This window comes from Panthera uncia, chromosome F1 (genome assembly GCF_023721935.1).
Source record: "Panthera uncia isolate 11264 chromosome F1, Puncia_PCG_1.0, whole genome shotgun sequence".
NCBI lineage: Eukaryota > Metazoa > Chordata > Mammalia > Carnivora > Felidae > Panthera > Panthera uncia.
The window spans coordinates 41,890,170-41,905,788 of NC_064813.1; positions in this window are offsets into that span (position 1 = coordinate 41,890,170).

Sequence of the window (15,619 nt, forward strand, 5' to 3'; positions counted from 1 at the left end):
GGGCTTGAACTTGCAAATTCTAACTAATGGCCTGGTGGTCTGACTCACTCTACAGTACCTTCTCCCCACTTTACAGATGAAGAAAATGAGACACATGCAGGGAAATGATCTACCCTAAATGTCATAACAAACTAGAACTTCAAATTCATGTCCCCTGACCCTAAAATTAGCTCTCACTTCTACATGCTATAGATTTATTTATGGTGAGCTCAGTTTGGTTACCTGTAGGTGTGGAAGAAAAACACAGTAGTTCTCCTAAGTTAAGACAATTAATGAGATAATTATGGGTAAATTCCCCCATAGGTACAAGAGAAATTCTCCGAGATACAGCTTAACTCCTTTAGGTGATGGGGAATCCGCAATTAGATCTCGATGTCAGGGCACTCACTAATAACGATCTTAGGAATGAGAGAGACCACCAAAGTCTGACACGTTTAGGCACCTTGCAGAATCACTGTCATTTCTTGCACAGCACCTTGAATCTCTTTAAACAAAGATGTCATTGTGCTATGCAAAACTTTCCAAATGGTTGTGGACAAAGATGTAATTTCCCAGTGAATGAACAGGCTGCAAACCACAAAGCCTTTTCTCTTCCTTTCCTAGAGTGACCCTGGGGCTCTTCTTTGTGCTTGCTTTGTGACAGGTTGATTGACTTATGTGCAATTTGGGACCCTGGAGTTTTCCTTCCTGCTGTGGGCTGGAAGAGAGCCTCTGGTTTTGCAAGAAGGAGGCTGAATGAGGCAGAGACGGTGAGTGTGTGAGCACTCGGGCTGGTGCACAAGACTGAGAGGTGGGGGTGGGGGGAGAATCTTGCCTCCTGCCCCTTCTCTCTGAAGAGCCAAGGTTCTTTGGCCCCCAGAGTCTTGTGAAAGGACATACCCTTCCTTCTCCCTAGAGTCGGCCACAGAGTCAGACCTCCAGGCTCTCCTTTGCAAGGAGGCTGGCACTGGGGAAGCATTTACTCCTTTTGTCCAGCAGATGCAGTCAGCGACATTAGTCTTGTCATTGTCCCAACTGTCCACCTGAATTGAAAGATTGGGAAACAGCTTTGTGACCCCCAACCCTCCCCCTTAGCCTGGCCTCTACAACCTGGGAGCCTCCTGAATGACAGCTTCAGCATACGGGGGGCAGTCTGGGAACCCCTCCTCTGGGCGGGGAATTGGGCCCTGGCAGATGGACAGCTGTCCACGGCGCAGTAAGCCAACCCGAGGCCGACATCACTGACGCAGACCCTGTATGCACGGCCTGCATTGTTCCATTCTCGGCTAGAATTTCCTGCTGCCCCATGGCTCCTGTTTTAGTCTCAGGCTGGGGTGGCAAGGGAAGAAATGCGGGAAGAGAGGGCTACAGTTTTAACCGAGGAGTTATTGGTGACAGATCACAAGCTAGCAACCCAGAGGTCTGAACAGGGAAAGGTTTCCTCGTTCTTGGCTTTGGGCACCTCTGCCTCATGGCATTTTGTCTTTCTCCAGCCCTCTTTCCAGACGTCTTCTGTTCTCCCAGGAGTTGGAGATGGGGCTAGAGCAGAGCGGGGAGGGGAATGCAGGGAGGGGGTCAAAAGGTGGGAGCAGAGCATTGCTGACATGGATTCCAGATCTGGACACAATCCAGCTCCACTTGCTCGGTGACTTTAGGAACGTTTCTAACTGCTCTAGGCCTGAGTTTATACAATGGGGACGGTAATGAACGTCTTGTAAAGATTAAGTGTATAAAGAGCCCTGCGCAATGCCTGGCATGTAACAGGTGTTCAGTAAATGAAAGTTACTATTATTTATCCTATCAACAGAGCTCAGATATGCTTGTCTTATCAAAGTAGTTTCTGTGTGGGCCTTTTGGGGGCCACAACTGGCTTCCGACACTGTCAGGTTTCAGGGACCGCTTGGGAATTCCAAATGACCATGCGGGGCTTTTCAATGGATCATTGTTACTAAGTATCGAACTCGAACGTACTGCTTGACACTGGGGGTGGGGGAGGTGCCATTCTTTTGTTTTACTGTATTTGGAGGATGCTGATTGCAAAAGTGGTATATACCAAGCTATTTTCATGAGCATGTAAAGATGGGTAACACAGCATGGGAACAGACCCCCAGGTTTGCGACAGAACCCGGAGGTCGTCTGTTGTGTTACCGTGCCCCCTCTCTGCATGCAGTCTCCCCCCTGTGCCCCCCAAAGCCCGTCACCACCCTCCCTGGGCACCGTAGGTGGCCCCCCCAGACCCCCGCCTGAGGAGCCCCTCCCTTGTCAGGTGATAGCAACTTCACAGCCCGACAGCACATCTGGCTAGCAGCCCCAGTCTCGCCCTGAGGCGCGCGGCGCTGCCTGATGCCGAGCAAACCTGTGCTAGCTCGCACGTCGGAACACTTCCAATCTGATCAGCAATCCCTAACACTGGTTCCAAGCTTTATTTTTATAGTGTGTCCGTTTCATTATGCCATTCAACTTTCATGACAAGTCAGGGGTGCGAGCAAGGCTGGTGTCCTCATGCCATTTGGTTGATGAGTAAACTGAGGCTCAAGAAGTTATTTCTCCAGGGGTCCACAAAATGTATTAGCAGCCGAGCCTATTCTAGAATTTAGTTGCCCAGAATTACGGGCTGTTTCTCGCCGTGACACCGCACTGCGGCCTCCAGGCAGAGGCACCTGCACAGCACGAGGTGTCAAAGGGTCAAAGGACTTGCAGCCGCATAGAGAAACCTTAAAGAAAAGAAAAGAAAAGAAAAAAGAAAAGAAAAGAAAAGAAAAGAAAAGAAAAGAAAAGTGCAGAGAATACATGCGAGCAGGCACATATGGCTGTTGAGGGAACAGTAAGTTCTGAGAACAGGAGAGCTGGTCCAGCTTTTTTAGGGGGTGACGATAATCGTCATTATAATAGTCAGCGCTCTGAGTACTCCCCATATGCACCGGGCACTGTGCTGTGTACTTGACGTGCATTTTCCATTTTATCCTCACAACAAACCTACGAAATAGGGCCTATTATCATTCACATTTTATCAGTGACAGAAATACGGGAAGTTTCAGGCCTGTACCCAAAGCTGCACGTCTAAGAAAGTGCCAACAGCACTTTGAATTTGAATCTGGGCAGTCCAGCCGTGGGACCCACACAGCTGGGTTTGGGGTGGCCTGTTCCAAGTGTTCCCGGAAACTCTGGGTAGCCTCTTCTCAGCCCGCCTCCAGCCAGGTTCCAGGTGGGAATCTGTTTGCGGAAGCCTCATGGGGCAAGTCCTCTGTTTCTGGGTCTTCCTTCCCTCTGGCTCTTCCCCCTTTTGTTCTGAGGCCACTGCCATCTGGAGCTGCCCCAGGCATCTGCTGCCAGCACACTCCTCCCTCCCCACATGAGGCACCTTCCCCACTCAGACTCTTCGCTCCCCTCCCTCCTCTCCCCCACCCCGCGCTCCACCTCCGGGTCCCCACCAGGCGCTCAGAACGGACACCTGCCCTCTGACGCAAGACAGAGAAACCCCTCGGTTCTCCAGGCCTTCAGTTTCCCAGATGGATCCATTCGGTTAATTGCACTCACACTCCTAAGCCCTTCTGCCCGAGCCTCTTGTCTCCAGAAACACGATAACAGGCCACCTCGGACAGCATGGGCTCAGGACACCATGTGGGGTGATCGCGAGGGGCCATGGGTCTTCATTAGGAACTGTTTTGCCCCAAGACCAATCCCAGGCCCCTGAGGCAGTGCCCATGCTTAGCCCCCTTCTCCTAGGGGCGCTGAGATCTACAGGCTAGGTGTGGAGACGTGGTAGCAGCAGTGAGGTAGGTCAAAGCTATTCCCCTAATAGCTGTCTACACCATTTCTGCCGAAACGATGCCTTCTCTTCTCCATTCCTCAGCCTTTTCTGCTGCCCCGCTAAACCCACCTGTTCAGCAGAAGCTGAGCTGTTGAGTTGGAGACACCAAGTCACTTCTGAGTTTCTATTTCTCATAAGAGGACCACATCTGTAGCAAAGGGAGCCCCTTCTACGTGCTGATGCACGCGCTTCTCAGGGCACAAGACACAAAGCTTTCCTCTGCACCGCTGGAGCCGATCTTTCATGTAAGCATTGTAGCTGCCAGCACTTTGCAGCAGACTCGCAGACACGTGGTGCATCTTCCAACGCAGGCAACAACCTTCCCTTGTCTGTGCCACCTCCCTCCTCCAGGCTCCTGCATTTTCACACCCCTGGCCTGCAGGAGCCTGCCGGGGTGGCAGTTGGATCCAGACTGATGTCTGTCTGGGATGTAAATGGAGGGGGCTGGAGGGAGACAGGGGGGACAGATGCCACTCCCTCCTGCTGTCTTAGCCCTTTCCTCCCTGTGCCCCTTTAGCAGCCCAACGGGAATTTTTAAAACTCAGCTGGGTGTGTGCTGTCCTTGGAATCTCAGCTGCTACGCCAATATGGATAGCGGGTTGGAAGTTACCTCCGTAGAACTGACATAGCTCCCTCTCTGGGGCTGACCCATTGGCCATGGGGCATTGGTGGATGAAGCTAATACGAATAAGAGGTAGAGGAAGGGCTTGGGATCAGAAGACCCCAGCAGAGGCAGGAAAGAAAGGGGCCCACAGCTGCTTTGGCTAGCCTGGGATCTTGCAGGAGCCTCCTTTGCCCTCTGGTCTGAAGCAGGCAACTACTGTGCACATCACCATGTTAGCTTTAAGATTGATATTAACTCCTTGGCCACAGAGCCAAGGCTAGTTGCACAGGCATTGTTGTGCATTTCATACATCTACAAAGTAGACTTCTGTATTCCAAAGCCCAGCCTGCCCAAAGCTATGTAGCAATGCAATACACCGGCCGTAACTTGGGAAAAAAGGAGAAAGGACCAGTGACTTTGAATGCTGGGTTTGTGCCAGGCCTTGGTTTAGATGCTATACATATAACTTAGCCCGTTAATTGATTTAAAATGAATTAACTCACAACAGTTCATTGAATTAATAATCACTGAGGGGAGCCTGGGTAGCTCAGTCGGTTGAGCGTCTGACCTTGGCTCACTTCCTGATCTCGTGGTTCGTGGGTTTGAGCCCTGCGTCAGGCTCTGAGCTATCAGCACTGAGCCTACTGCAGAGTCTCTGTCTCCCTCTCTCTGTCCCTCCCCTGCTCTCACTCTGTCTCTCTCTCTCTCTCTCAATAATAACCAAACATTAAAAAAATTAAAAAAGAAATAATCATGGAAACAACCTTTTATTAAGTGTATTCATCCCACTCTTAAAGACAAGAAAACTTAGGCTCTAAGAGAGAGTAAACACATTGCTGAAGCAGAGGGCACCTGGGTGGCTAAGTCTAAAGTGAAGAGTCCGCCTCTGGATTTTGGCTCGGGTCATGATCTCACGGATCATGGGATCAAGCCCCACGTTAGGCTTCTGTGCTTACAGCAAGGAGCCTGCTTGGGATTCTCTCTCTCCCTCTGTCTCTGCCCCTCCCCTGCTTGTGCGCGCTCTCTCTGCCTCTCTGTCTCTCTCAAAATAAATAAATAAACTTAAAAAAGATCACGCAGCCTGTGGACAGCCGAGGTGGCACTGAAGCCCAGGTGTGTGGCTCCAAGTTCATGCCCTTTCCACGTGCCAGAGGAATTACACGTACGTTCTCTTGAAGCCCCATCTCTGAATCCATTTCTAGTGTGTTTTCCCTGGTCTGCATGGTTTCCGAGCTAGTTCATTGTTCACCTCTATTGATTAAGCCCAGCCCTGTTCTGTTTTGAGCTGGAGTTTATTCCTGTGAAGGATGCAGGAAAGACCTAGAAGCCACCGCCCTCACCCTCAGAAAGCTCACAGTCTGATTAAGGGACTGAAGGTCCTCCCTCTTTCCTGCACCCCAAACAAGCTTCTCCTATAATCTTGTCCCTCTTTTCTTCCTGCTTGAGTTCAGTCTGTGGTTTTCAAATGGCTTCAGAACCTTGGTCTGTTGAAACCAGGCTTAGAATCCCACAAATAGAGGGCGGGGTAAGCAGCTTAACATGACTGACGTTGGGAGCAGATGGGTCCAGATGGTAGGTCCTCGTGTGGACAGTGGCCTGGGCTTCAAATGGAACACCCCACTCAAGGAGCCTGGGATCCCACTGCTCAGAGCCTGGGGTAGGAAGCTACATTTGAAAGGAAGATGGCTGAGGTTTTGCACAGCTGTCTTCCCTTAGGAAAGCTTCTGAAAGGGATGGGGTTTCCTACCTGTTCTCTCCGCGACATTCCCTCTGTACAGCATTTTGCAGTTTTCTATGGAGTTAGGAACAAAACTGTGACTCCCGAAGGTGGCATACGAAAACTTAGCCTTCCGTCTTTTGTTGTTTTTTTTTTTTTAACGTTTTTTTTTTTTTTTTTTTTTTTTTTTAATTTTTGAGACAGAGAGAGACAGAGCATGAATGGGGCAGGGGCAGAGAGAGAGGGAGACACAGAATTGGAAGCAGGCTCCAGGCTCTGAGCCATCAGCCCAGAGCCCGATGCGGGGCCCGAACTCACGTACCGTGAGATCGTGACCTGAGCTGAAGTCGGACGCCCAACCGACTGAGCCACCCAGGCGCCCCACCGTCTTTTGTTTTAAATCAATATCCATGATGTTAAAATTCTCAATCCCCAAGCCGAATTCTTCCTTAAACTTTTCAACTGACAAATGTTACAGTTTTCTTCATAAATCTCATAAATTTTGACAAACGTGTTTGATCCCATTAAGAAACTTAGTTCATTAAATCCCTTTGAACATTTGAAACTGTGTTTGTCAATTTTATCATTAACTTTCCTTTTTGAAATATCACAGTTTTGTAACAAGAGCCTTCCCAGTCCTTATGTAATTCTTTTTTCTTTATTTTTTAAAGTATTTTATTTTCTTCTTTTAATGTTTATTTATTTTTGAGAGAGAGAGAGAGAGAGAGAGAGTGTGTGTGGAGGAGGGGACCCATGTTAGATCCACAGGATCCAAAGCAGGCTCTGTGCTGACAGCAGAGAGTCTGATGCAGGGCTTGAACTCACCAACCGTGAGATCACGGCCTGAGTCAAAGTCGGGTGCTCAACCGACTGAGCCACCCAGGTACCCCTGTAATTCTTTTCTCTTACTGATAGTTTAAATAACAGCTCTATTGAGATATATTTCCTATACCATACAATTTGCCTATTTAAAGTATACAGCTCAGTGATTTGTAATATAGTCACAGAGTTGAGCACTCATCACCAAAATTAGTTTTAGAACATTTTCATTGCCTTTGCCCTCCAACCCCCACAAAACCCCTACCCATTAGGGATCCCTCCCCCTCCCTCCACTCTGGTCCTTCTCTAGCCCTAGACAATACTAATCTACTTTCTACCTCTATGGATATACCGACTCTGGACTTTTTATATTCATGGGATTATACAATGTGTAGTCTTCTGCGACTGGCATCTTTCACTCATTATGATGTCCTCGAGGTGCATCCATATTGTAACATGCCTCGGTGCCTCGCTCCTTTTTATGGCTGAACAATACCGCGTTGTATGGATGTGCCACATTTTATGTAGCCACCCATTGGGTGAGGGACATTTGAATCATTCCACTTTCTGGCCATTATCAATTATGCTACCGTGAACGTTCCTGTACAGATTTCATGTGGATGTGTGTCTTCAGTACTCTCTGGTCCATACCCAAGAGTGGCGTTACTGGGTCGCGTGACAACTCTGTGACTCACCTCTGTGACCCTGGGTCTTGTCATACTAAATGCAAGCCTCCTTCTCTGACCTTTTACCTTCAGTGTTCATCTCTTCTCCCTCCTGGGTCCCTCCTTCTTACCTTACCCAAATCTTGGGCCCCACCCTTGGAGGCCTGTCACAGAGGATTATGATCACTTCCCCTCCAGCCTTGCGCTGAGCCACTTTCCTTTAATGGCAGGCCCCAGGGAGGCAGCTGCTGCCATCCTGGATGTCTTCCCCACCCACTCGGAGAGGGGGTGGGAGCCTCCCCATCCTCTCTCTCCAGCTGTGAAGAAAGATGTGCGTCTAATTGCTGTGAAACTTTCTCCCTGAGGGTAAAAGACAGGGAGCCAGACAGGGAGAAGCTAGGATGCTGAGTGGTAGGGAGGTGGGGGCTCCTTCCTCCTTCCTGGAGGTGCCAGGATTCCTCTCCAAGGGGGTCCTCCGAGGCCATCTTTCCTGGTGTCAGTTTGGTTTATGCTGATGGCTCTGAGGTGGAGGCAGTCCGCACACCCTACGTGTTAACTTCCGTTTCCTTTATAGGTAGTCTTTATACAGAAGGAGACTGGTCAGAGCTCAGTTAACCACACGCAGGGCCAGTGAGTGGAGCCTGAATCGTAGGAAGTCACAAATAGCCACAAACCTTATTCAAGCCAGCATGTTAGATCCGCCAGCCCTCAGCTACGCTGGCGACGCTGGAGAGACTGTTCCATTCCACGCGTGTTTCCTAGTCCTGCCTCTCAGAGGACGAACCAAGAAGCGACAACAATAAGGGGGAGAAAACGCACAGCTCCCGAGAACTTCAGACAGCTGGCTGGATTATAGTACTGGCAGGTTCTTCCCCGTGTGACCAGCAACCGCTGGCCCATATGGGAGCTGTCAGCAGGGCTGGGCTCTGGACCAGGCCACCTGTATACTTTGGGCTCCCTTGCCAGGCCAGGCTGAGACGTGCCAGGCTCCAGTTGGCCTGGAGTCAAAGAGATGAGACGATACAGCAACCCCTCTTCCTCCAAGTGTCAGGCTCTGTGTACGAGGATGTTCACTGTGGCATTGTTGTGATGGGGAAACAAAAATAAGGAAGAACAACCTAGAAAAGTCTTTTACGAGTAGATGGTCAAAGGCTATGGGGTGGACGCTCACGGTGCAGTTATGAAAGAGAACACCGCAGGTCTCCGTGTCCAAGCCCCATGGCGTTAGTGACCCAGCCACTTATGCCATGACAGGCAGATGTCAGCACCTCCCCACCCTGGAAGGAGCTACACTCTCTTGGTGGGTGCAGCTTCTTTGGGGGCCCCGGCCTGCCCGGAGGCGTATGAGTACCAGGGTGCCCTGTAAGTGCCGTGTGCCCCTACGGAGCCTGGTGCGAAGACTGGGTATTCAGCAGACATTCACGGCGGTCACCTGGAGGGAAAGTCCTCTTCCCCCTTTCTTCTCTCCCATTCCCTCCCTCCCTCCCTCCCTCGCTCCCGATTTAATAAATAGCCAAGTGGTTCGGGTTTCAATCTACAGATCGGTTCTGGGTGTTGAGCAGGAAACAGCTGTTTTCATCCAAATCCCTAACCTTAAACCCAGGTGTCCCCCTCGGCCCCCTCCCCAGGCAGGAATCAAGGGTCACCTGATACTGTTGTTCCCCCCACCCCCATTCCCCCTGAGACCTGTGGCCTCTGTGAACTTAGCTGAGGCAGGGAGAGGAGGGGCCGGGTCTGCTGGGCGCCCCTGTCCCTGTCACCAAGTGGATCACTATCAACGGTTAAACACACAGCCCCTCACTCCTCCCAGATCTCTCCCCCTGACAATGAAAGGGAGCCAAGGCTGAGACAGCCACCGAGCAGATGGAGACCACCCCCCTCCAACCCTGGGAAGGGAGGTGGGAGAAGGGGGGAGTCGAATCCCATATACTAGGCTTTCTTGGCTATTGGAAAATCCCACAAGACAACTGGTTCGACCCCACACGGCTGCGGCTGCGAGGAAACTGGGTCTCTCTCCCCCTGGGCGTGGGGAGAGGCCAGCATCTAGAAGAAGCAGGCTGGTGAGTGCTTTCTTAGGCTGTCAAGCCCCGGTGCCCCAGAGGGTTCGGTGTAGTTACAGACAGCCCTTCAGAGCGGGAGGTGGGAGGATTGTGTGGGCAGATGCTTTCTTCTAGATGCTGAAACATGCGGTCATTCCATGGGGGTGAGGAGGGGGACGTGGGGAGATGTAATCTTTTGGCAGGTGCTCCCAGAAGCGGCAGCCAGGGAGCTCCTCCCTGCTGCTTCCCCTTCAACTCTTGTCTTCCTCCAGAGATCCCTCTGTCTCTCTCCTACTTGCTTGGCGCTCTGGCTCTTTGGGACAGGCTGATGATCGGCAGCAGGGGGCATTTCCAGTTTCCTAGGAAACCCACCCCCTGGCCTTTAGATGCCTGTGAGCAGAGGGAGCGGAGCAGGCTCAGGTCACCATCTGTTGAATCGTTTATTCCTTGGCAGGAGAGAGATGGAAGGGAGGTGGCGGTGGGGATCAGAGGGCAGGAGGGGGGGGCGGCGAGGAGGGTCCCCTGTAGCACCCACAGCAGTCCCTCCGCTGCAGGTGGACCTCAGAACCCTGGCAGCTGTGCTGACGCCCTCAGGGCTGAGGGGGCAGTTAGGCTGGGAGTGGAAGGGACAGCAGTTTTTCGACTAGTGCCTGGCACAGCTGAGCCCCTAGATTCTGAGGGCCTGTCTGTGGGGTAAAGAAAACAGCGTAACCCTGACAGATCGGACAGAAAGCTCTGAGAACGGGGAGGGGGAAGATTTCAGAAAAAAGGAGATGAGAGTGTGGGCCGAGAGGATGCTGGTGAGATGCCCTTCTTGGGTTACTGTGGTTATTTTCATTATCAGACTTATATCTTAACAATGGTTTCATCCTGTTGATATTCGCCAAGGATTTGTCATATGTGGATTTGCCGATGGGATAACTATCTCCCAGTAATAGGAAGTATCTGGTCAGCTACTCATCCCACACATATTTTTTGTACTGTCTTCCTATGGAGGGAGGAAAGACATGGGCTCTGAGCTCAAGAAGCTGAGAGTTCGGGGGCACCTGGGTGGCTCAGTCAGTTAAGCGTCCGACTTCGGCTCAGGTCATGATCTCGCGGTCTGTGAGTTCGAACCCCGCGTCGGGCTCTGTGCTGACAGCTCGGAGCCTGGAGCCTGTTTCAGATTCTGTGTCTCCCTCTCTCTCTGCCCCTCCCCTGCTCATGCTCTGTCTCTGTCTGTCTCAAAAATAAATAAAAACATTTAAAAAAAAAAAAAGAAGCTGAGAGTTCGATGCAGGAGACAGACATGGGAATCCCACGGGCAGGAAGCAATGACTGCTGGAACAGAGTTTGGTGGCGCATCGGGAAACACAAGGGAAATGCAGCCTATTTTCAGGGCGAAAGCAGGGCTGGTGTCAGGGAGGGGTTGCCGCTCGGGGCCTTGGTAAAGAAGGGGATCTGCACTGGAGAGAAGTGAGGGAGTAGCATTGTGGCCTGGGTGAAGTGGGAGCAAAGGTCAAGGTCGCCGAAGGTGCCTGTTTGGCTGGAGCAGAGGCTGCGATTAGCGTGAGAGCTGCCCACGGAGCGCAGATTGTGCCTCTTAGGCCGGCTCCTCAACCAGTTTTCCTGCTGAGAACAGACAGGATAGAGGGTGAGCATGGGCAGGATGCTGGCTCTTTGTTCTTCAAGTAAGAAGGCGGTAGGTGAGTGGGAATGTGGTTATTATCATAGTGATAACCCGAGACGCTGGTTTATATTTATGTACAAGTCAGCTGTGACTGTTACGCGTTTGTATGGGGAGCAGACGAGCTGAGAAATACCTTAGCTCTGAGTCTGGGGTCCCAGCTAAGGAGGGCTTCCTGCCTGTCTGCGTGAGCCCTCCGGCCCAGCGTGGGACACCTCTGAGCTCTTCCGGGCCCCACACGCCTGGCTCTGCCCCACTCCTTACTTCGATGTGCCTTTATTTCCTCTTGTGTTTCAGCTTCTCTCTCTGACTGCTGAAGAGGTTGCTTCCGGACAGCTATAGTTAATAAGCCTGCTGCCTTTTTTTTTTTTTCTAAATCTGATGCACAATGGTGGAGTTTTACGTAGGCTCTGTTGGGCTTTCATTATCTCTGCTCCCTCACAACATCCTGTGGCAGCGATGTCTGAATGTGTTCCTTAGCTGGTGTGGGTCATATTGTTCTCGTCGTTTTATTATTTATTCCAGGCACTGATTGCTAGCATGTGGCCTCATAGCACTCATCTTGTCGGTACGTCCCAAGGCATTAATCAGGAGCCCAGCCTCCAAGTACCTGCAGGACTGCTCTGTTCATGGCTCGGAGGCGTCCAACTGAACGTATTCGGTTCTAAGCTCATGTTCTCCTTGTGCCCGACCACGAACAGATTCATTCCCTGTTCTGTATTTCTGATACCGATCCTTAGCATTATCCTCATCCAGTTTCCCGACCTAGGAACTTTCATGCCGTCCTTCTTCTCACCACCCACTACCGGTCAGTCATCAGCTCCTGGTGACCCTAACTCAGAAAATATCCTCAAATCTCAGTGGTCCTTGGCCACTCTGAAGCCATCCGCCTGTTGCACGCACACTCTCTCACACTGGGTGCAGAGGCATCTGGAATCTGGGAGAAGATGCGTGGAGTGGCAGGCAAAGGAGGTGTGGTCTGAGGAACCTCACCCTGGGGAGGAACCTTGGGTCCCAGAGGCGACGGATGCTATGCAGAGAGTGGCCTGGGACTGAGCCCAGACCAGCCCCCTGATGGGCAGGTCACAGGCCCTCTCTCGGACCTGAGTTTACCCAATACTCAAAGAAAAGTCTTGCGTGGGTCGGAGTCAGCTTGAGGTCACCAGGAAGGAACACGATAAGCATAGTGAGAGCAGCTTAATTGGTGTGGTGTCTCATGTTCCTATGCTTTATCCATCTGCGTTTCCAACCACAACCACTGGAAGCAGCCAAAGCAGGAATATCTATTTCCATGGTTGAAATTTTTTTTAAAAGCTCGGAAAACAAGTAATTTATTAAAAAAAAAAAGTAAGTGGCAGGATTGAGGACTTTACTTGGGTCTTCTACTCCGTAAATATCCCCTTCCAGGCATACACCGGACACAAGAATGATCAGGGCATGGGCTAAGCCTCAAAAATGCCACAAAGAGGAGAGACGAGTTAAGCTAGTGGTGAGCAAACTGCGACCCCCCCCCTCCTCCCCGCCCCTGGCCAATTCCAGCCCGCTGCCTGTTTTTGTAAATTAAGTTTTATTGGAACATAGCTATGCCCATTCGCTCACTTATTGGCCATGGTGGCCCTCTCACTACAACAGTAAAGTTCAGCAGTTGTGACAGAGGCTGTATGTCTCATAAAGCTGAAAATACCTACGATCTGGACCTTTACAGAGGAAGTCTCCGACCCTTAATTTAAAGATTTACCGGTGTGCTAAGTGCCCCAGAGAGGCAGGTGTAAGGTGAAGTAGAAATGGAGGCAAGCAGTGGGGCGGGGGTGGGGGTGGGGGAGCACAAGGAATTATTCACGAAGCAGAAGATGCCTGAGTGGTGCAGTGTTGCAGACGGAGTAGGAATTAATCACGTGACAAGGAGGGAAGGCCTTTCCAGCCACCGAGGATGGCACATGTAAAATGTGGACATTGTAAATGGTGTGTCAGTTACGGGGCATTTAGCATTTGGAGGGGGTCTGAGAGCCCTGCAGGAGTCTGATCTCCTGGAGCCTTGCTGCACGCAAGAGTTTGAGTCTGACCGTATAGATTGATGGGGCGATATGGAAGCGTTTTCAGCCGAGCACTGACAGCCTCAGACAGGGGTTTAGAAACATCACTGTAATAGCAACATGGAGAATGACCTGGAAAGATACCAGCTGGGGGGGTTACTGCAGTAGTCCACGAGACATGACATAGATCAAAGTAAGAGGGTGGGAGCACGGGAAAGGGAAAGGGGGTGAGAGACACCGAGAGGGCCTCGGTGCCTCGTGTGAGGTGTAAGCAGCGGTGGGATTTCAGGGTGATTCCCAGGTGTCTGGCTCGGGCAAGTTGGGTGGGGGCCATCGACAGAGACAGGGAAGAGAGACAGAGGAGCAGGACCCCAGTGGAAACACGACGAGCCCGTGGCAGAAGGAGAGGATCCGGCAAGGTGATCACTGCTGCTGCGGAGGTTTGAAGGGCCAGAGAGAAGAGGAGGCCGGAGGTGGTGGTTCAGAGGCCAAGGAGAAAAGAATGTGAGGAGGGATGGATGGAGTGGTTGACGGAAGCCGATGCCGCCTCCAAGAGGTCTGGCGAGATAAAGACTAAGGACGCTAGAGTCGGCCGTCGGGAGGCCAACGGGAGGTCTGGAGGGAGCGTTCCAGAGTCTGGTTGGAGGAGGGAAAGAGAACTCAGGAAATAAAAGCAGAAGCCATAGTCCACTCTCTAAACAAACTTTCATGAGAAGAGAGAGAAGGAAAAAAAACAAATCAGGTGTATGTAGGGAGGCTGTGGGATCCAGAGAATAATCTTTTGTTTTTGTTAGGAGAGAAACTTGAAGGTGTTTCTCTGCTGAGGCCTGGAGAAGAGTTGGGAGATTCAGGAGCATGTGGAGCGGACAGCGGATGGTCAAGGGCGGGTCTCTGCGGAGGGGTGGGCCTGGGTCCAGCAGACGCCGGCAGGAGGAGGGAGGGACCCTTTTTACGCAGAAAGTGGAGGCCATGGGAAGCGTAGGCATCCAGCTAACGTCCCACGGGCAGTTCTGACCGTGACAAGCGCGCTGTCAGCTGCACGTGGTAGAATACTCGACTCCAGCCGGCTTCAAAATTAAAGGGAATTTGTAATATAAATATATATGCAGTTGGAAGATCCACAGTTAGGGCTGGCTTCAGGGAATGCCCCGTCAGCGACACCAACGGTGGCATGAAGAATCAGGTCTTTCCCCTCTGCCTTCTGCCTTCCGCGGTGTTAGATTATCCTCGTGTTACACACGGAGACACCCCCCCCCCACTCCCCCCTGGGGGACTGGGGATCGTGAAGCAGTCCCAGGAAGCCCCCTGAGCCCGGAGAGCACCGCAGACCTCAACGCAAAAGATGCGAGCCTTGGCACACCTGACGGCTTGCCACGTCCTTCCTCCCAGCCGCACCTGGCTGTTGCACCCACGCATTGTCGCCGATGGGTTCGGGGTTTTCTGCATTTGGAGAGTCAGACTGCTGCACAAGGATTTCCAGTTCTTTGTTTTACTGACGGAGTCCTTTCTTCAAATAAGACCTCATGCAAAACCCAATATCAACAAACAGGGACTTTGAAGCAGCCCCGGTGAGAGTGGAGTGGGGGTGGGGGCCGAAGTCCCGCTTGTTCCTCCCTCTCCAAATGCTCTCCTCCCTTGGAGAAGGTCCCCGGCACTTCCAAAGAAACCACCAGGCTCCTCTGACCCAATGCAAAAACCTGGCACTAAAAGGTTCTTGAGAAATCTTTCAGGTGTACCCTCCTTACCCTGAATACTTGGTGTGAAACCCCGGGGTGGCCACGAGGCTCGCTGCATTGGGTGGTTTCATTGAAACAGTGGTGAAGTTTCTGGGTTGGAAAGTGAAGACGCTGGCCTCACCCCGGAGGGTCTCCCTGCCTCCACTGCCACCTGTCTACATGCCGCCCTCCAAAGAGCAGCCAGGGTGGCCTTTGAGAACAGCTCTCATCAGGTCACCCACCACTTAGAACCCTGCAGTAGCCTCCTGGCGTGTTTAGAATGGAATTTAAATTCCTTACTTTCATCCTCAGAGCTGGCCACACTGGTTGATTTCACCTACCCATCTACTTCCTGCCACAGGGTCTTTGCACAAGCAGTTCCCCTGGCCCCGGATGTTTTCCTGACCCACCTTTATAAAGTTGGCTCGTCCTTGCCATTTAGGTCTCCGTCAAATGTCCCCTTCTCACAGAGGCCTTCTTTGACCATTCACTTCCCTTTACCCCATCAGCCTATTGGGGTTTCTTTTCTTCTTCTTTTTCTTTATTTATTGACTTGATTTTTTTTTTTTTC